Source organism: Mesoplodon mirus, assembly GCF_964341445.2.
Source record: "Mesoplodon mirus genome assembly, chromosome: 5".
NCBI classification, from domain to species: domain Eukaryota; kingdom Metazoa; phylum Chordata; class Mammalia; order Artiodactyla; family Ziphiidae; genus Mesoplodon; species Mesoplodon mirus.
In genome coordinates, this window is record NC_138980.1 from 100,139,405 (window position 1) to 100,161,161 (window position 21,757).

Sequence of the window (21,757 nt, forward strand, 5' to 3'; positions counted from 1 at the left end):
GGTATTGCAAATTCTAGTAAAGACAGAGAAGCTAGACAAATGGACCTAAGTGAAAAGAAATATGGGATAGAAATAAAATTAGATTCAGTTTAGAAAAATTAAATTTAACATTGTACATTATCAGAAATGTAAATCATCAGTGAGAAATGTAAGAAAGAAATGTCAAGTTGAAACACAAGAATTACATAAAAATTTGAGATGATAGCAAGATGTTCCCAATAAGAACCAAATACAGTTTCAAATTCACAGTCCTAAGTTTCTGCAGAATATACTTTTTCAATCAAAATAATTTATGTGCATACTGACTGCTGTTGGTTAAACTAAAGGAAGGAATGAAGTGATGAAATACCATTTTTTTGGTCTGAGATATTATAAGATTGAATTACACTTGCATACTTATACCCCCTTTATAAACTACTATATTAAAGTCTTTTTAAAAGAAAATATTTATTTATTTATATGGCTGCACTGGGTCTCAGTTGCGACACACAGGACCTTTATTGCCACGTGCAGGATCTTCGTTGCCCCTTGTGGGATCTTTAGCTGCGGCATGTGAAGTCTTAGTTGCAGCATGTGGGATCTAGTTCCCTGACCAGGGATTGAACCCAGGCCCCCTGCATCAGGAGCGCAGAGTCTTAACTGCTGGACCACCAGGGAAGTCCCTATATTAAAGTATTTAAATGCTTTTTACCTCTGGATTGTAAGTGTTATGCTTGTTGAAAGGAAGGCAAGAAAGAATGAAGGAAAGAAGGAAGAAAGAGAAGAAGGGAGAGGGAAAGAAAAATTAGGAAACTGGAAAGAAAAACATTTAATATCCCCTAAATGACCATTTATTTGACTACAGGTTTCTTTTTATCTTCCACTTCCTCAAACACCTCCAGAAAGCACTTACTGATCAGACAGAAAATTCTCATTTAGAATCTCCATACAAGTTTACATAACGCAAACAAATAACTAGGGTCATCTCAAAGTCAAATGAGTAAAATAACGATGAGAAGAGATAGTACATGGTTGAGTACATTCTATATGACAGGTTGCATACATTATAAAGTTTAATTTTCACAATGACACTAAAAGGTATATCATTTTAAAGAGGTCACTGAAAAATAAAGAGAAGAAACTAGCCAAAGGTCAAAGAACTAGTAGGTGGCAGAAAATTAATTAAAAGCCAAGTCTGTCTGACTCCAAACCTTTCAGCTGTACCATATGTTTCTCAAACTGTATTAAGCACCTTAAAATAGAAAATATATTGAACTCTATCACTGGATCAGCAGTCAAATGAAATAGAAGAAGAAGAATAAAAAGAAAGAAAAAGAGGAGAAGGAGCATAAATCAACTATACTTCAATTTTAAAAATAAAATAAAAAAGAGAAGACGGAAGAGAAGACAAAGAAGGAGGAAGAAAAGGCGCCCCCTAGTTACTTAAAATCCTATTGAGCAGTGAGATAACTACAGTTTAGAGATCTGATATGTAAATAAGTCTCCCAGATTTTATAGAAGAGATTTCTCAGTGTAAATTCTGACACAGAAGGTTTCCTGAAGAAGAAAACCGCCAGTATGGGTAGATTTGAGTAAGAAAATCAAGGAGGGAAGAATTCCAAGCAGAGGAAACAACACAATTTCTAGAAGGAAATGATGAGCAGCATAAAGGAAGGAAGAATCAAGTCCAGATGTTTTCTGGAATGTCACATCTGCTCATATCCTGAAGTGACCTTTCATTTCTTTACATCTTTTTATATTCTAACCAGCTTAGTTTTCCTTTTTTTTCTTTGTTTTTGGTTTATTTACTAGATTTTAAAATTCACAGGGGTTTGCAATATTTAACTTTTGAGATGAAATCATGTCTCATAATCTAAAATCGTTCAAGTGAGGCTGAATGTTCCATTTGACCAATTATTCCTAAACAGCTGACGTTATTTGTTGCATTTTAAACTCCCATCCTTAAATTCACCCTGATTGAGCAATGATCTCCTTTTCGTGGTGATAGTTCTTTCTGATAAATGATCATGTTATTTATTTCCAACAGAAAGACTGCACGGGACCCACCACCAGGAGTTGGTTTCTACTGAGACTTACCGTGAAAAAACTGCTAAGTTTTCCAAATATTACATTATCAAGGACTTAACCCATTGATATTTTGTGCTTAAACAATATTTGCACTGTTGGGCAAGAGAAATGAATAGCTTAGCTCAGCACCAAGAATAAGGCAAAGCTATTACTCCTACTCACTTATGTTACATAACATTACTCTCTAAAAGGACATCTTTCTCCTTACAAACAAGTTTTCATCTTCCACTTTTTCTTGTTTCTTTGGAAGACAGACAGTATCTATTTATACAGAGCTAAATTATCAGAATGGGAGAATGGGTACAAACATGAAACTGTTCAGCTAAAATAATTATAAGATACAATTTTTATAAATCTCAAGAATGCAGTTTGGTCTCCCATTTTTATATCTGCCTCAAAGACCTATGAATCACAGTTGAGGGCAAACTCACTGTCAGTGAATATTCCTAAGAGCAGAGATGAGACTGGGATGAGGCTCTTAACCCTCAAAGCTCTGCCCTTTATGCATTTAGTCAGTCACTCAACTAGTATTTACTTAGCACTCAAATCAGGTGATGTTCTAAGCACAGAAGAAACTGCAGTAAACAAAATCTCTTCTCTAAAGGAGCTCAGGTGGAAGGAAACCAACATAAACAAATATACAGTTAAATATATAGTATGTCAGGTGAGAAGTGCTATGGAGGAAATCAAAGCATTGTAACACAGTAGGGAATGCTGGAGGCAGTGGACAGAGAGGCTGCCAGTCTATATAGGATGATCATCGTGGTAGTATTATGGACACCCCAGAGGAAAGTGAGGCTCATTCTGAGTGTAAAGAAATAGTATGGATACAGAGACAAGATGTAAACACTAAGACCATGCCTGGATAGTAAGGTCACTAGCGTGGCATCAAGGAACTCTAAGCTGGTAGCCATCCAAACCCAGAGTGCCAAGGGATTAACTAAATTGTGAAGAAATCACTGAAGAAGACCTAGAACTAAAGGTGGTACTGGAAGTGTAAACAGTAGCTATATTACATGATGCCTAAAAGGAAAGCAAATTCAGGGCCTGTGACTGACCTTATGGTCCTGACACTTTATCACAGGAGCTTTGGTGACTTTGCCCCTATTTCTCAGAGGAAATGAAGAGATTACATGATCTTTCTACCAATAACAAACACTCAATGCCTAAAGTTGTATAATGGGGAAGCCTGGTAGATATGGAGTTACAAGACAGCTGATTGAAAGTCTTGGACCCCCCCAAATTTTATCATAATCTGGGCCCTAGATTTCTCAGACAAAGATCTGATACATATACCAAGTGCTCATGTATCATAAAATAAATTAAGAAGGTGGAAATTATGAGATAGATTGTAAAGTATAAATATAGATTAAATCATGGAATAATAATATACAGACAGGAAGAGAAAAACAAGGTACTTGTAATCTTTCTTTCCAATGGTCAAGAATGACTTATAATATGTAACTTTTGGGAAAATGTTAATATGTCCACATCATACCTCTTCCTACCCTCCTATGATCATCTAATCTAGAACTTCCATTAACATTCTTTTTTTTTAAACATCTTTACTGAGGTATAATTGCTTTACATTGTTGTGTTAGTTGCTGCTGTATAACAAAGTGAATCAGCTATACGTATACATATATCTCCATATCCCCTCCCTCTTGCGTCTCCCTCCCACCCTCTCCATTAACATCCTTTTAAGGTAACTGTCTATATACTTTCTCTATGATTAAAAAAGAAAAGCAAAAAACAAAAGGAAAAAATTTCCCTTAAATTAAACTCTAATCTCTCGCATCAGTAGCCCACAGATTGCTATACAAAATATCCACAATCTGATTAATATACAGTGCTTAATAAAGATTCCTTAAACTATTTGTCATCACAACATAAAACTTTGGACATATTTAAGTTTCAGTCATAGGCACAAAATTGGGGGTTTTGCTTGGCTAAATTCTAGACATTGAAGAAGTCATCCAAGTATATTCTTCAGGTCGAGTTCCACCAGGAAAAGCAAGCCACTGAGAGTCTATGGCAATGCTCCAAACCATGATGAACCCAGGCAATTTCATTTTTGTTGACCACTGCTTCAGATCATTGTAATTTAATGAGTAGTAATCTTATTTAAAAATATGTTGTAGGCAGCAAGGTGCCTGTTGGGAGAAAGTGGCTATGCATGAACAGATCAATATGCATTGTGTGCTTTCAACCATTCAATAATCGATTCACCCTTGTTATAAGAAATAAATGTCAAAGTCCCCAAAGTTAATTTCTGAAGAAAGCATTTACAAGGCTATCACATTATTAAACGTTTCCATGGGTTATCTTCTGTTTGTTTATTTGTTATTGAAATCTCTGTGCTATGTTTCACAATATCCCATTCAAAAACTATATGGGAATCCTAAAAGTAAATTCTAGCAAGAAGATTGGCTGCATTTCTTTACCAACACCAAAGTGTTAAAGGCTTATTTGGACTAAAACATTTTACAGACTCATCTCTTTTTTCCCCCCTCTAGTCATACTTTTAAATATACCAGCTGCATTTAACAAACTATCAAATAAGGCTTTCAGCAGGCTTAACTATAAGATGTCAGATCTGCTTCACGTGTTATTCAGTAATTTTCAATTTCTAAAAATTTGTTCATTAAAAGAAGATAACATATTCTTTAGACTAGTCAGAATTTTCAAAAGTCTTAGTTATATGCTATGGGCTTTCAACATTTCCCTGTTGCCATAGAAATGGGTCTTGAAGTACTGAATCTGTGCAGCATAATCACAAACATTAAATTGGCATATAAAAGCATTCCAACCTAGCATCTCTACTGTCTATGCTAGTGGTTTTGCTGCTTTTAGAGCAGTATCTTACCCAGCTGTAATTCATTCAGGAAGCCTTAAATACTATCTTTCATTGAACTGGATTTCAGAGGAGTGTCTTATACATTGTGTATCATTTTTCTCTTAGCTAGCTGAACTCTCAGCACATCATATTGCCACATCAATGAGTTCTCTGGATAAAAAATCAAACCAGAGAACTATACACACCACAGCACCAAAAGCAGTGCATGAGTCTTACTCATTTGACTTCAATTAGTAGGGTGAGTGGTAAACGAGATTCATTTCCTTGGATTCCAATCTCACTGTATTTTTTATTTTTTATTTTTATTTATTTATTTATTTTTTTGCAGTAGGCGGGCCTGTCACTGTTGTGGCCTCTCCCATTGCGGAGCACAGGCTCCGGACGCACAGGCTCAGCGGCCATGGCTCACGGGTCCAGCCGCTCCGTGGCATGGGGTATCTTCCCGGACCGGGGCACGAACCCGTGTCCCCTGCATTGGCAGGCGGACTCTCAACCACTGCGCCACCAGGGAAGCCCCTCACTGTATTTTTTTTTTAATTGATTAAAAGTTCACTCCAGTGAGTAAATAACTTGGTTATCTAAGTTACTAAACTTGGTTTCCTCATATCTTTTTCTCTCTAAGAAGTTTACTCATAATTTTAAATGACACGGCACTTATACATAAAGCTGAACATGTTTAGGGTTTTACCTATTAATAACAAACCCACTCTGCCATTAAACCAGTCTAAAAAAAGCTCAAGCAAGTCATCTAGGTAGCTTTGGAAAAGTAATAGTCTTGCACTTGTTCAACTGCTATGAAGTTCAGTCAGGATTCCCAACCCTTCTATTTTAATGGCTCAAATCTTTTATGTTAATTCCCTGTAGAACAAGAAAGCAGATGTTCTCTTCTGCCATCTACCTAAACTGAAGTTAATTAAATTCTTTCTTGTAACTAAAACAAGAAAGAATCTGAAATTAACACCTACCTTAATTCTTCTGTGTGTCATCTTTCAATGTAATCTGCTTTTGGAATGGGCACTGTTCAGCAACTTCTCACTTGATTATAGAGAACTAGTTTCATTTGAGCTGATGTCAGTAGTGTTACTTTTATTCTTACAAAAGGTCAAGTCACTTCGATAATCCTCAAAGGAAACACTAAACTCAACTTACCCTAACCATGCAAAGAGAGTGGCCGGTGCCATTTGCCAAAATAACAAAGTGTGACTGTCTTCCTCACACTTTGGTTGTAAAGTAAGTTCAAGAAAAATAAGACCTAGTATTATTTGTTGGCTTTGTAGCCTAGTATTTATCCCTACTTCTTGTGATAATGATGCCCCCTTTCTTACTCTATTTGGATCTAGTGAGGCTGAATACCCACAAATGAAATGCACAACATATACTTAAGATTTTCCACTGTTCAACCACAGGATTGGTTTGGGGACGGCACAAGATCCACATTAAACCAGTTATGGCAACAGATCTCAAACCTAGAAAGCAGGCTCTTTCTCCTGAAACTGATTTTGTAATGTTATCAATTTGATGCTCTTGGAGGAATAAAAACCAACACAGTAGAAAGCAGAACTAAAAGATGGGAGAAACTTGAAATCTGATAATGGTTTCAGACTATGAATTCAGCTGTACACTAGGACTTTTCAGTTAGGTCAGCCAGTTTGCTTCAAGCCAGATTGGGTCTCTGTTATTGAAAGGCAAGAGACATTTTGGGCTTCACAACTGGAAAACAAAGATTCTTGAAATCTATTCTATAGCAAGATAGATCTACTCTATCTAAAGATAGAGACATCACCTATCAAATGCAAAACATCACTTTTAATACAAGAAAGAAAGAAAATATCACAATGTTCAATTATAAAAGAAAAGAAAGAGGACAAATAGATGTCTATCAAGGCAAGTTGACTGCCTTTTTTAGTTTTCAATCAATTCCCTTTTTTCCCCAGAATCTAAACACTTTCTAAAGTACCAGTTATAAGTAACTCATACTTTACTTGATCACTGCCATAAAAAAATTGACAGAAACCATAATTAAATGGAGTCAGGAGACCAGAAGGGGAGCTCTCATGCTCTGCAACAATAGCAGAGCCCAAAGGAAGCCCTCCCAACTTCCTATTCCCCTTTATTAGAGTATTCTCCTTCCCTTGCCATGGTTGCAGACCTTGAATTGCAATTTTCCACTGATCCTGAATAAATGCACCTTTGCTGGAGAAATAATCTGGTCGTCTATTCGGTTTGGGTCAACACTGCATACACTTATTTATCATAAATTGTGGGTCCACTATGTTCTCTGTCTGGAAATAAAGAGTTGATGAGACATGTCCCCAGTACTCAAGGGGATTATACTCAAATAGGGGATCAGGCAAAGAATAAAATAGAAGACATTCTATTCATGGTTTCTGATTGTTTTAAAATAAACTTGAATGGAATAACACAAAGTAAAAAAAACAGTATCAGAGACTTTTAGAATTAACTAGTAGAGCAGATTCTACCACATTTTTTGTTCCATTAGCAAGCCCTGGTAATATAGTTAAGGCTGGGCAAATGTAAGTTTTATTTCATTTGGGACAATATGATGGCTACTCCTATGAACTGCTTAGAGCATTCATCAATTTCTGTTCTAGCAATACTACATTCAGGGTCATGTTCGTGACTCATATTTTTAACAGGACAAAAAGTACAACCAACATAAGTTAAGGTCACAACTTGAATTAACATCAAAATTTCCTTTTAAATGTATAACAAAATGCCAACATTAGCATGAAGCAAGAAAAGTCACAACTTTGAACCCATGTAAAATATCTCTCTCTTTTAGCCCTAGCATACCAGAAAACATGTAAAATACCTCTTTTAAGACATCTATCCAGGTTATAATGTTATAAATGATACAAGCAAACTTTTCTTAACCCAGAGTTCTCCCTTTATCTTCTTTAACCTGCCTACCCTTGAGAACAGTTTATCCCTCTAATGAAAATAAAGTATAATATGATACACTAATGAACTAATGTAAATAAAGTACTTAAGAACTTTTAAATTCAGGTAGATCTATTTCACTTTTCAAAGATAGGCAAATTGATTCATTTCTCTGAGGCTCAGTCTCTTTATCCATGAAGAGAGTATAGTAATAACTGACCAAATTGGTTGGGGAAGAAATAGAGTGAAATATGTAAAGCACTTACTAGCACTCACATATAGTAAGCCCCAACAAAATGGTGTTTAACAGGTAAAATACCAAGCCAACACACTTAGAAGAGAGAAACTTTAGCCTAAGAATTGAAAATCTTTTGTGTTACATGAATTGTATGTCTGCATTGGTTTCCTATTATTGCTATAGAAACTTAACAGAAACATAGTGGCTTAAAACAACACACATTTATTATCTTTAAGTTCTGAGAGTTAGAAGTCCAAAAAGGGTCTCACTGGGCTAAAATCAAGATACTGACAGGGCTGCATTCCTTCAGGAGGCTCTAGCGGAGAACCATCTCTTTTCGTTTTCTAGGTTTTATAGGTTGCCTTCATTCCTTGACTACAGCCTTGCTCCATCTTTAAAACCAGCAGCATAGCATCTTTAAATCTGACTCTGACTCCTCTTCTGCTTCCTTCCTATATCTAAAGGACTCCTGTGATTACACTGGGTCCACTGGATAATCCAAGGTAATATCTAAGGTTAACTGATGATCAACCTTAATTCCATCTGTATTCTTAATCCCCACTTGACACGTAGCATAATATATATTCATAGGTTCCATGTATTAGGACATAGGCATCACTGGGGAGCCATTATTCTGTCTACCACAACAACTATCTTTAAACTTATCTTTGAACTGCAAAATGACAATTCCTAGAATTCACCTCAAGCCACTATACTATTCATACTTCTCATTAACCCAGAAAACACACTCATCCTGGACTCCTACGGTAATTAAGTTCAAAGATCTAAATTATTCATTATTCATAACTCTACCTTCATAGATAGTTTGAGAACATAAAATCATGCTGTAGAACACCAGGACTGCCAAATAATCTAATCACTTATGAAGTACAATTTGATTCAGTGGTCTAAGATGCCATGGATCACAGATCATAGACTTGGAAGGAACCTTAAACTTCTTATGCTTGAAATGTATTGTATGGTTAACTTCTTTAATTTTGACTAGATTTTTGTAAGCTTTGGTTTCATGTATTAGTTCCCTGATTCCCTGCATAAAGCAAACCTAAAAAATATTTGGAATATAGAACTTGAAAGTCTAATGACAGACTTGTAGGTAATAATAGCCTGTACATGTGGGGATGTAAGGGGTAAGCATAAGAGAAGAGATATTCTCAAAGAGAATGTGAATTTATGACCCTTGCTAGTATTTTAGAAACTTGACTCAAATTATAGTTTTAAGTGATTTGAATAGTTTTGGTAATTTTGGTGAACTAAATCATGTCTTTTACTTTTAAATCATCTGGTTAGGTAAACTTAATACATGATGAATGGTTTTGGTCTTCTGCAATAAATTTAATTTAGGAGTCCAGGGTTGAGGCATTCTTGGGTCAGAGAGCAAAAATCCCTATTTATGTTTCATATAATGGATACTTTGGTCTTAACCAAGTCACTCAGGTGTGGACAATGGTGAGAACCTTCACATCAGAGAAGAGTAGGGTTGCTAAATACAATATATCATACCAGTTAAATTTGAATTTCAGATAAACCAAAAATTTTTAGTATACGTATGTTCAAAATATAATGAAAGGTATTCACTGTTTTTGACTGTCATAAGAAATTTGAATTTAGCTGAGCTTTCTGTATTTTTTAAATTAATTAATTTATTTTCATTGAAGTATAGTTGATTAACAATGTTGTATTAGTTTCAGGTGTACAGCAAAGTAATTCGGTTATACATACATATATATATTTTTTTCAGATTCTTTTCCATTATAGATTATTACAAAATACTGAGTATAGTTCCCTGTACTATACAGTAGGTCATTGTTGGTTATCTATTTTATATAGTGTGTACATGTTAATCCCAAAATCCCAATTTATTCCTTCCCGACCCTTTCCCTTTGGTAATCACAAGTTTGTGGATCTGTTTCTGTTTTGTATATAAATTCGTTTGTATCATTTTTAATAGATTCCACATATAAGTGATATCATTTTTGTCATTCTCTGTCTTGCTCACTTCACTTAGATGCATCCATGTTGCCACAAATTACATTATTACAATCTTTTTTATGGCTGAATAATATTCCACTGTATAAATATACCACATCTTCTTTACCCATTCATCTGTCGATGAACATTTAAGGTTGCTTCCATGTCTTGGCCATTGTAAACAGTGCTGCTATGAATACTGGGTTGCATGTATGAATACTGGGGTGCATGTATCTTTTTGAATTATGGTTTTCTCCAGATATATGCCCAGGATTAGGATTGCAGCATCATATGGTAGCAGGATCATATTTTTAGTTTTTTAAGAAACCTCCATTCTGTTCTCCATAGTGGCTGTACCAACTTACATTCCCACCAATAGTGAGGGAGGGTTCCTTTTTCTCCACACCCTCTTCAGTATTTATTATTTGCAGACTTTTTGATGATGGCCATTCTGACCGGTGTGAGGTGATAACTCATTGTAGTTTTGATTTGCATTTCTCTAATATTAGCAGTGTTGAGCATCTTTTCTTGTGCTTCTTGGCCATCTGTATGTCTTCTTTGGAGAAATGTCTATTTAGATCTTCTGCCCATTTTTTGATTGTTTTTTTTTAAAAATATTGAGCTGTATGAGCTGTTTATATATTTTGGAGATTAATCCCTTGTCAGTCGCATCATTTGCAAATATTTTCTCCCATTCTGTAGGTTGACTTTTCATTTTGTTTGTGATTTCCTTTGCTGTGCAAAATTTTAAGTTTAATCAGGTCCCATTTGGTTTTGCTTTTGTTGTTTTTGGTTTTCTGTTTCTTTGCTTTTATATCTATTACTCTAGGAGATGGACCCAAAAAGATATTGCTGAGATTTATGTCAAAGAATGTTCTGCCTATGTTTTCCTCTAGCAGTTTTATCGTACCCAGTCTTACATTTAAGTCTTTAATCCATTTTGAGTTTGTTTTTGTGTGTGGTGTCAGAGAATGTTCTAATTTCATTCATTTACATGTAGCTGTCCAGTTTTCCCAGCACCACTTATTGAAGAGACTGTCTTTTCTCCATTGTATGTTCTTACCTCCTTTGTCATAGATTAATTAACCATAACTGCATGGCTCTATTTCTGGGCTTTCTACCCTGTTCCATTGATCTATATTTCTGTCTTTGTGCTGGTACCATACTGTTTTGGTTACTGTAGCTTTGAAATATAGTCTGAAGTCAGGGAGTGTGTTTCCTCCACCTCCATTTTTCTTTCTCAAGATTGCTTTGGCTACTTAGGATCTTTTGTGTTTCCATACAAATTTTAATTTTTTTGTTCTAGTTCTGTGAAAAATGCCATTGGTAATTTGATAGGGATTGTGTTGAATCTGTAGGTTGCTGTGGGTAGTACAGTCATTTTGACAATATTGATTCTTCCAATCCAAGAACATGGTATATTTCCATCTGTTTGTGTCATCTTCAATTTCTTTCATCAGTGTCTTACAGTTTTTGGAGTACAGGTCTTTTGCCTCCTTAGGTAGGTTTATTCCTAGGTATTTTATTCTTTTTGCTGCAATAGTAAATGGGATTGTTTCCTTAATATCTCTTTCTGATCTTTCATTGTATAGAAATGCAAGAGATTTCTGTGTATTAATTTTGTATCCTGTGACTTTACCAAATTCACTGATGAACTCTAGTAGTTTCCTGGTAGGGTCTTTAACCTTTCCATATTTTTATTTGCTAAATCTGACAACACAGGAGAGGAATAAAACTCTCTCCAACTATTTCTTCTTTCCAAGGATGCTTCCCTAGATCTAGGAATGGTACACAAGCTATCATATATAGCTGCTCTTAATTTCGAATTCTCAGAGGGTATGACCTTACCATAACCCTCATGCAAAACTGAGGGAAATGGATGTCTTTCCTAGACTATCATTCATAGATACACCTTTTAAAAAAAAATCAAATTCTACATAAGACAGAGAATGGGATAAATGTATTGAGTCTGAAAGCCAAGAGCCAGAGGAAGAGCCAAGACAAGTGTCAAAAATATTAGAATTGGGGGAGCAGATAGATTAAAGCCCTATCTCTTGCTCTCCGGAGTATGTGTTTACATATTTTAGCACAGATTACAATTAATTTGGGGGGCCATGCACCCATTTTTCAGACTGATAAAACTCTATATGATATCTGTAAACACAATGTTGCACTTCTGCAATTTTCAAGGGATTCAAGGACCCACTAAAATCCATAAAATTTTGGTTGCAATCTTTTGTCAAATGTTAAAAAAATATTCTCTGAATAATAACATTTTGAAATAGATATACTTAGCAAAATTTCCCCTTGCTTTTTAAATTAATTAATCAATTATTTGTTTGTTTATTTATTTATTTATTTATTTTTGGCTGTGCTGTGTTTTAGTTGTGGCACAAAGGATCTTTGTTGCGGCATGAGGGCTTCTTCTTAGTTGCGGCATGTGGATTTCTTTAGTTGCAGCATGTGGACTCTTAGTTGCAGCATGCATGTGAGATCTAGTTCCCCATCCAGGGATCGAACACAGGCCCCCTGCATTAGGAGTGTGGAGTCTTACTCACTGGACCACGAGGGAAGTCCCTTCTTTGATGTTGTTTTTTTGTTTTTCCTTTTTTGTTTTTGCGGTATGCGGGCCTCTCACTATTGTGGCCTCTTCCATTGCAGAGCACAGGCTCCGGGCATGCAGGCTCAGCTGCCATGGCTCACGGGTCCAGCCTCTCCGCAGCATGTGGGATCTTCCTGGATCAGGGCACGAACCCGTGTCCTCTGCATCGGCAGGCGGACTCTCAACCACTGCACCACCAGGGAAGCCCTTTGATGTTTTTAATGTCTTATTTAAGAAATATTTTCCTACAAAAGAGTATAATAAGATCCTCCCATAATCTAATTGTTTTAAATTTTATGTTTTACATTAGTTCTATAACTTATATTATTTATTTTTGTATAGGGTAGTAATGTTTCTTTTTCACATAAAAGGCAATTGTATTAAAAATATTTATTGGATAATCTGCCTTTCCTCCCCTACTGTACATCAAGTACATCAAGTTTCCATTTAAGAAAGAATTTGCTTCTGAGTTCCTAGTCTGTTTAATCAAACAATTTTTATATTATTACATTTTCTTACTGAACTATTATTGGACCATTACCCTTCCACATGAATTTTAAAATCAGCTGGTAAATTTTTACCAAAAAAACATTATTTGGGGATTGTAATTGGAACTACATTGAACGGGTAGAGTGATTTGAAGGAAAAATGTCACCTTCATAAAATTCACAATCTCATCAATAAACATAATACATTTCTCCATTTTTCAAGTTTTCTTTTATGCCTTTTTATAAGTTTCTTCCACTTTTTTCAAATGTCAGTAATATACCCAGCAACTATGTGGAACTCTCTTAAAGCTTCTGACATTATATACTTTTTTGATTTGGCATTTAGATAACTATATTATCTGAAAATAAGAAATGACCTTTGTCAATTTTTTCAGTTCCTTAAACTAAACTTCATTTATTTTTGATGACTTAGTGCATTGTCCAGGTTCTCCAATACAATATGGAATAGTGGGTGTAACGTAGGAATAACGGTCTTATTCCTGGCTTCAGGAAAAAGTACTAAGGGATAACTTTATCTCTCACTCCTCACATTTCCAGAGACTTCAAGTTTACAACACTATGTGACTACTGTCACTACTTTATCAAACTGATAAGTTTAGAAGGAACTGAGCATGCTCTAATCACCCCCTTCTGGGCCACTCTTCCTCAAGACCACTTTCTTTTTGCAATACTGGATTCTATGGTCATCTATCTAGTACTTACATTGAGACAGGGAGAGGAAGGCCCCCAATTAGGCAGCAAGGTCAATACAGGAGGAAAAAAATAGAAAGCCAATGTGGCACATACAAATCATGTCCTCTAAGAATCTTTGTCAGTAATAAAGCTACTATATTTTATTTCTATCTTTTGGCTTCTTGTGTCAAGTTATCGTTTGTTTTCAAAACTAGGAAGAAATAAAAGGGCTGCTTTCAGGTCCCCAAGTAACACTATACTACTCACCATTAGTTATTATTTTAAATGTTTTTTAATTGAGATTCTTTAAATTCTATACAAATCTCTACAATTTCAAAAGTTTCACACACAAGATTTCATACAATCCCATATTAACACCCCTTTCCCCCCTACCCCCTTCTTGCGCCTCTCCTTTTCCCTCTCCCCACTGGTAAGCACTAGTTTGTTTCTATCTGTGAGTCTGCTTCTGTTTTGTTTTATTCCCTAATTTGTTGTATTTTACATGTCTTTAATGCATGCCTTTATCAGATTAAGAAGTTCCCTTCTATCCCTCCCTAATCTGTTAAATTTTTATTATGAACATATGTTGAATTTTATCAACTGATTTCCTATACCAATTGAAGTATCCATTTGTTTGTTATAATTTACTCTGTGTAGGAAATTACATTGATATATTGAATTATTCTTGCATTCCTGGTATTAAATCCTGCATAAAAGCACATGGTCAATTGCAGGAATAATTTTTCTAAAGTGAGAATTATTGTTCTTTGAGCTTCTGATTAAAATTGTCTGTAAAACTGTTTGGGCCTGGTATCCTTTCCAGATGGTTGATTCTTACTACTGATTTAGTATAAACTGGAGCCATTGATTATACAGTTATATCTAGGAAACCTTACATTTCATGTCAATTTTTGATATACAAAGCTTTGTTGTATTTCTTTTTAAACATGCCATCTTTACTTATATCTATGTTTTAGTTAAAACGTATTTAAAATTTTTTCTTTGTCTTGCCAAAATTGCAGCTATTTTACTAGTCTTTCAAGGAACACACTCTGGTTGTGTTGGCTCATTTTTTTATTTGGTTGACTGTCTTCTGTATTATTAAATCTTGAAAACTCATAATTCTTCTGCCAGAGGAAGACTTTACATTTATACTAGATATACAGAGGTTTAAAGAATATAATTTCCTTCAAATCACTCATTATATTCACTGCAATTTCAATTCCAATTCCAAAGGATTTTTCTGTAGAACAAAATCTAAACTTTATAACAGAATAATAAAATTACATGAATACTAACAAGGCTCATGTTAGAAGGGATTAAGATTCAGTTAAGTGATGATCTAGACAACAGTCTGTTCCTCAATTAAGATAAGAAGTAGAGGGCTTCCCTGGTGGCACAGTGGTTCAGAGTCCGCCTGCCGATGCAGGGGACACGGGTTCGTGCCCCAGTCCGGGAAGATCCCACATGCTGCGGAGAGGCTGGGCCCATGAGCCATGGCCGCTGAGCCTGCGTGTCCGGAGTCTGTGCTCCGCAATGGGAGAGGCCACAACAGTGAGAGGCCCATGTACTACAAAAAAAAAAAAAAAAAAAAAAAAAGATAAGAAGTAGAGGGATTAAAATTAACACTGCATATTCAAAATGAATAAATAAAACAGGAAATAATCAATCATTTAGAATAACATACATATAGAACTTAACTTAAAGCCAATCTTTCCCTACCCACATCTTCATCAAAAAGATATGTGGCCCTTTTGGTGCCCAAGTCTGGGTGGTGACGTGAAAAGCTCCCACTCCGAACCGAGTGCCTGGAGGCGGTGTTTGACTGTGAGTGCGGGGGGGGGCTGGGCAAGTGGGGGCCTCCAAGCAGGGAGCTGGGGATGCAGGCACTGCCACCACGCACCCCAGCCTGCCCCGCAGTCCGCAACGAGCATCTGGCCGAGCCGGTATCGGGCACACTGGGATCACCTGGCAATACTGCTGCCGCTGCCGTTGCCACTAATGTAGCGAGCGCCTGAGCCTGATGCGGAGAGAGGCTCAACAAATCTCAGGCTCAGTTGTGCTTCCTGCTTTTCAGCCTCTTGCCTCCCAAATGCATACATTTCCACTTGGTGTCATCAGGCAGAAGAGGGTAAAAGGGACTCTGTGACAGATTCAGCCGTGTAGCTGACAGGGCCTTGGTGCTCTGGCCGGATGTCAGGCCTGGGCCTCTGAGGTGGGAGAGCTGAGTTCAGGACACTGGTCCATGAGAGACCACCCTCCTCCACATAATATCAAATGGCAAGAGCTCTCCCAGAAATTTCCATCTCAATGCTAAGACCCAGCTCCACTCAATCACCAACAAGCCACAGTGCTGGACACCCTATGCCAAACAACTAGCAAGACAGGAACACAACACCACCCATTAGCAGAGAAGCTGCCTAAAATCATAACAAGGTCACAGACAAACCAAAACACACCACCGGACGTGATCCTGCCCACCAGAAAGACAAGATACACACTTATCCACCAGAACACAGGCACTAGTCCCCTGCACCAGGAAGCCTACACAACCAGCTGAACTAACCATACCCACTGGGGGCAGACATCAAAAACAATGGGAACTACAAACCTGCAGCCTGTGAAAAGGAGACCCCCAAAACAGTAAGTTAAGCAATATGAGAAGAGAGAGAAACACACAGCAGATGAAGGAGCAATGTAAAAAAACCACCAGACCAAACAAATGAAGAGTAAATAGGCAGTCTACCTGAAAAAGAATTCAGAGTAATGATAGTAAAGATGATCCAAAATCTTGGCAATGGAATGGAGAAAATACAAGAATGTTTAACAAGGACCTAGAAGAACTAAAGGGCAAACAAACGATAAACAACACAATAAACAAAATTAAAAATTATCTAGAAGGAATCAGTAGCACAATAACTGAGGCAGAAGAATGGATAAGTGACCTGGAAGATAAAAGAGTGGCAATAACTACTGCAGAGAAGAATAAAGAAAAAAGAATGAAAAGCATTGAGGACAGTCTCAGAGACCTCTGGGACAACACTAAACACACCAACATTCGAATAATAGGGGTCCCAGAAGAAGAAGACATAAAGAAAGGGACTGAGAAAATATTTGAAGAGATTATAGTTGAAAACTTTCCTAATATGGGAAAGGAAATAGTTAATCAAGCCGGGGAAGCGCAGAGAGTCCCATACAGGATAAATCCAAGGAGAAACATGCCAAGACACGTAACCAAACTATCAAAAATTTAATACAAAGAAAAAGTATTAAAAGCAGCAAGGAAAAAACAACAAATAACACACAAGGGAATCCCCATAAGGTTAACAGTTGATCTTTCAGCAGAAACTCTGCACGCCAGATGGAGTGGCAGGACATATTTAAAGTGATGAAAGGGGAAAACCTGCAACCAACATTACTCTACACAGCAAGAATCTCATTCAGATTTGACAAAGAAATTAAAACCTTCAAAAACAAGCAAAGCCAAGAGAATTCAGCACCACAAAAGCAGCTTTACAACAAATTCTAAAGGAATTTCTCTAGGCAGGAAACACAAGAAAGAAAAAGACCTACAACAACAAACTCAAAACAATTAAGAAAATGGTATTAGGAACATACATATCCATAATGACCTTAAATGTAAATGGATTAAATGCTCCAACCAAAAGACACAGACTGGCTGAATGTATACGAAAATAAGACCATATATATGCTATCTAGAAGAGACCCACTGCAGACCTAGGGACATATACAGACTGCAAGTGAGGGGATGGAAAAAGATATTCCATGCAAATGGAAATCAAAAGAAAGCTGGAGTAGCAATTCTCATATCAGACAAAATAGACTAAAATAAAGACTATTACAAGAGACAAGGAAGGACACTACATAATGATCAAGGGATCGATCCAAGAAGAAGATATAACAATTGTAAATATTTATGCACCCAACACAGGAGCACCTCAATACATAAGGCAAATGCTAACAGCCATAAAAGCGGAAATTGACAGTAACACAATCATACTAGGGGACTTTAACACCCCACTTTCACCAATGGACAGATCATCCAAAATGAAAATAAATAAGGAAACATAAGCTTTAAATGATACATTAAACAAAATGGACTTAATTGATATTTATAGGATATTCCATCCAAGACAAGAGAAAACACTTTCTTCTCAAGTGCTCACAGAACATTCTCCAGGATAGATCATATCCTGGGTCACAAATCAAGCCTTGGTAAATTTAAGAAAATTGAAATTGTATCAAGTATCATTTCTGACCACAATGCTATGAAACTAGATATCAGTTACAGGAAAAAATCTGTAAAAAATACAAGCACATGGGCTTCCCTGGTGGCACAGTGGTTGAGAGTCCGCCTTTCAATGCAGGGGACACGGGTTCGTGCTCTGGTCCGGGAAAATCCCACATGCCGCGGAGCGGCTGGGCCCGTGAGACATGGCCGCTGAGCCTGTGCATCCGGAGCCTGTGCTCCACAACAGGAGAGGCCACAACACTGAGAGGCCAGCGTGCCGCAAAAAAACAAACAAACAAAAAACAAGCACATGGAGGCTAAACAATACTCGACTTGATAACCAAGAGATCGTTGAAGAAACTAAAGAGGAAATCAAAAAAATCCTAGAAACAAAGGACAATGAAAACAAAAGGACCTAAAAACATATGGGATGCATCAAAAGCAGTTCTAAGAGGGAAGTTTAGAGCAATACAAGCCTACCTCAAGAAACACGAAACACCTCAAATAAATGACCTAACCTTAAACCTGAAGCAATTAGACAAAGAACAAAAAAACTCCAAAGTTAGCAGAAGGAAAGAAATCATAAAGATCAGATCAAAAAAAATGAAAAAGAAATGAAGGAAAGAATAGGAAAGATCAATAAAACTAAAAGCTGGTTCTTTGAGGAGATAAACAAAATTAATAAACCATTAGCCAGACGCATCAAGAAAAAAAGGTAGAAGACTCAAATCAAGAGAATTAGAAATGAAAATGGAGAAGTAACAACTGACACTGCAGAAATACAAAGGATCATGAGAGATTACTACAAGCATCTATATGCCAATAAAATGGACAAACTGGAAGAAATGGAAAAATTCTTAGAAAAGCCAAACCTTCTGAGACTGAACCAGGAAGAAATAGAAAGTATAAACAAACCAATCACAAGCACTGAAATTGAGACTGTGATTAAAAATCTTCCAACAAACAAAAGCCCAGGACCAGATGGCTTCACAGGTGAATTCTATCAAACAGTTAGAGAAGCGCTAACACCTATCTTTCTCAAACTCTTCCAAAATATAGCAGAGCAAGGAACACTCCCAAACACATTCTAGAGGCCACCATCACCCTGATATCAAAACCAGACAAGGATGTCACAAAGAAAGAAAACTACAGGCCAATATCACTGATGAACATAGATGCAAAAATCCTCAACAAAATACTAGCAAACAGATTCCAACAGCACATGAAAAGGATCATATACCATGATCAAGTGGGCTTTATCCCAGGATGCAAGGAGTCTTCAATGTACGCAAATCAATCAGTGTGATAAACCAAATTAACAAATTGAAGGAGAAAATCCGTATGATCATCTTAATAGATGCAGAAAAAGCTTTTGACAAATTCAACAACCATTTATGATAAAAACTCTCCAGAAAGTAGACAGAGAGGGAACTTACCTCAACATAATAAAGGCCATGTATGACAAACCCACAGCCAACATCGTTCTCAATGGTGAAAAACTGAAACCATTTCCTCTAAGATCAGGAATAAGACAAAGCTGTCCACTCTTACCACTATTATTCAACATAGTTTTGGAAGTTTTAGTGACAGCAATCAGAGAAGAAAATGAAATAAAAGGAATCCAAATTGGAAAAGAAGTACTAAAGCTGTCAATGTTTGCAGATGACATGATACTATACATAGAGAATCCTAAAGATGCCACCAGAACACTACTACAGGTAATCAATGAATTTGGAAAAGTATCAGGATACAAAATTAATGCACAGAATCTCTTGCATTCCTATACACTAATAATGAAAAATCTGAAAGAGAAATTGAGGAAACACTCCCATTTACCATTGCAACAAAAAGAATAAAATACCTAAGCATAAGCCTACCTACAGAGACAAAAGACCTCTATGGAGAAAACTATAAGACACTGATGAAAGAAATTAAAGATGATACAAACAGATGGAGAGATATACCATCTTCTTGGACTGGAAGAATCAACATTGTGAAAATGACTCCACTAACCAAAGCAATCTACAGATTCAATGCAATCCATATCAAACTACCACTGGCATCTTTCACAGAACTAGAACAAAAAATTTCACAATTTATATGGAAACACAAAAGATCCCAAATAGCCAAAGCAATCTTGAGAAAGAAAAACGAAGCTGGAGGGATCAGGCTCCTGGACTTCAGACTATACTACAAAGCTACAGTAATCAAGACAGTATGGTACTGGCACTAAAACAGAAATGTAGATCAATGGAACAGGATAGAAAGCCCACAGATATCCCCACACACATATGGTCACTTTATTTTTGATAAAGGAGGCAGGATGTACAGTGGAGAAAAGACAGCCTCTTCAATAAGTGGTGCTAGGAAAACTGGACAGCTACGTGTAAAAGAATGAAATTAGAACACTTCCTAACACCATATACAAAAATAAACTCCAAATGGATTAAACACCTAAATGTAAGGCCAGACACTATCAAACTCTTAGAGGAAAACATAGGTAGAACACTCTATGACATAAATCACAGCAAGATCCTTTTTGACCCACCTCCTAGAGAAATGGAAATAAAAACAAAAATAAACAAATGGGACCATATGAAAGTTAAAAGCTTTTGCACAGCAAAGGAAACCATAAACAAGACGAAAAGACAACCCTCACAATGGGAGAAAATATTTGCAAATGGAGCAACCGACAAAAGATTAATCTCCAAAATCTACAAGCAACTCATGCAGCTCAATATCAAAAAAACAAACAACCCAATCCAAAAATGGGCAGAAGACCTAAACAGACATTTCTCCAAAGATGTACAGACTGCCAACAAACACATGAAAGAATGCTCAACATCACTAATCATTAGAGAAATGCAAATCAAAACTGCTAAGAGGTATCACCTCACATCAGTCAGAATGGCTGTCATCAAAAAAATCTACAAACAATAAATGCTGGACAGAGTGTGGAGAAAAGGGAACCCTCTTGCACTGTTGGTGGGAATGTAAATTGATACAGCCACTATGGAGAACAGTATGGAGTTTCCTTAAAAATAGAACTACCATATGACCCAGCAATCCCACTACTGGGCATATAACCTGAGAAAACCATAATTCAAAAAGAGTCATGTACCACAATGTTTATTGCAGCTCTATTTACAATAGCCAGGACATGGAAGCAACCTAAGTGTCCATCAACAGATGAATGGATAAAGAAGATGTGGCACATATATACAATGGAACATTACTCAGCCACAAAAAGAATCGAAATTGAGTTATTACTAGTGAGGTGAATGGACCTAGTGTCTGTCATACAGAGTGAAGTAAGTCAGAAAGAGAAAAAAAAATACCATATGCTAACACATATACATGGAATCTTTAAAAAAATGGTTCTGAAGAACCTAGGGGCAGGACAGGAATAAAGACGCAGACATAGAGAATGGACTTCAGGACACAGGGAGGGGAAAGGTAAGCTGGGACGAAGTGAGAGAGTGGCATGGACATATATACACTACCAAATGTAAAATAGACAGCTAGTGGGAAGCAGCCGCATAGCACAGGGAGATCAGCTCGGTGCTTTGTGACCACCTAGAGGGGTGGGATAGGGAAGGCGGGAGGGAGACGCAAGAAGGTGGAGATATATTTACATGTATAACTGATTCACTTTGTTATACAGCAGAAA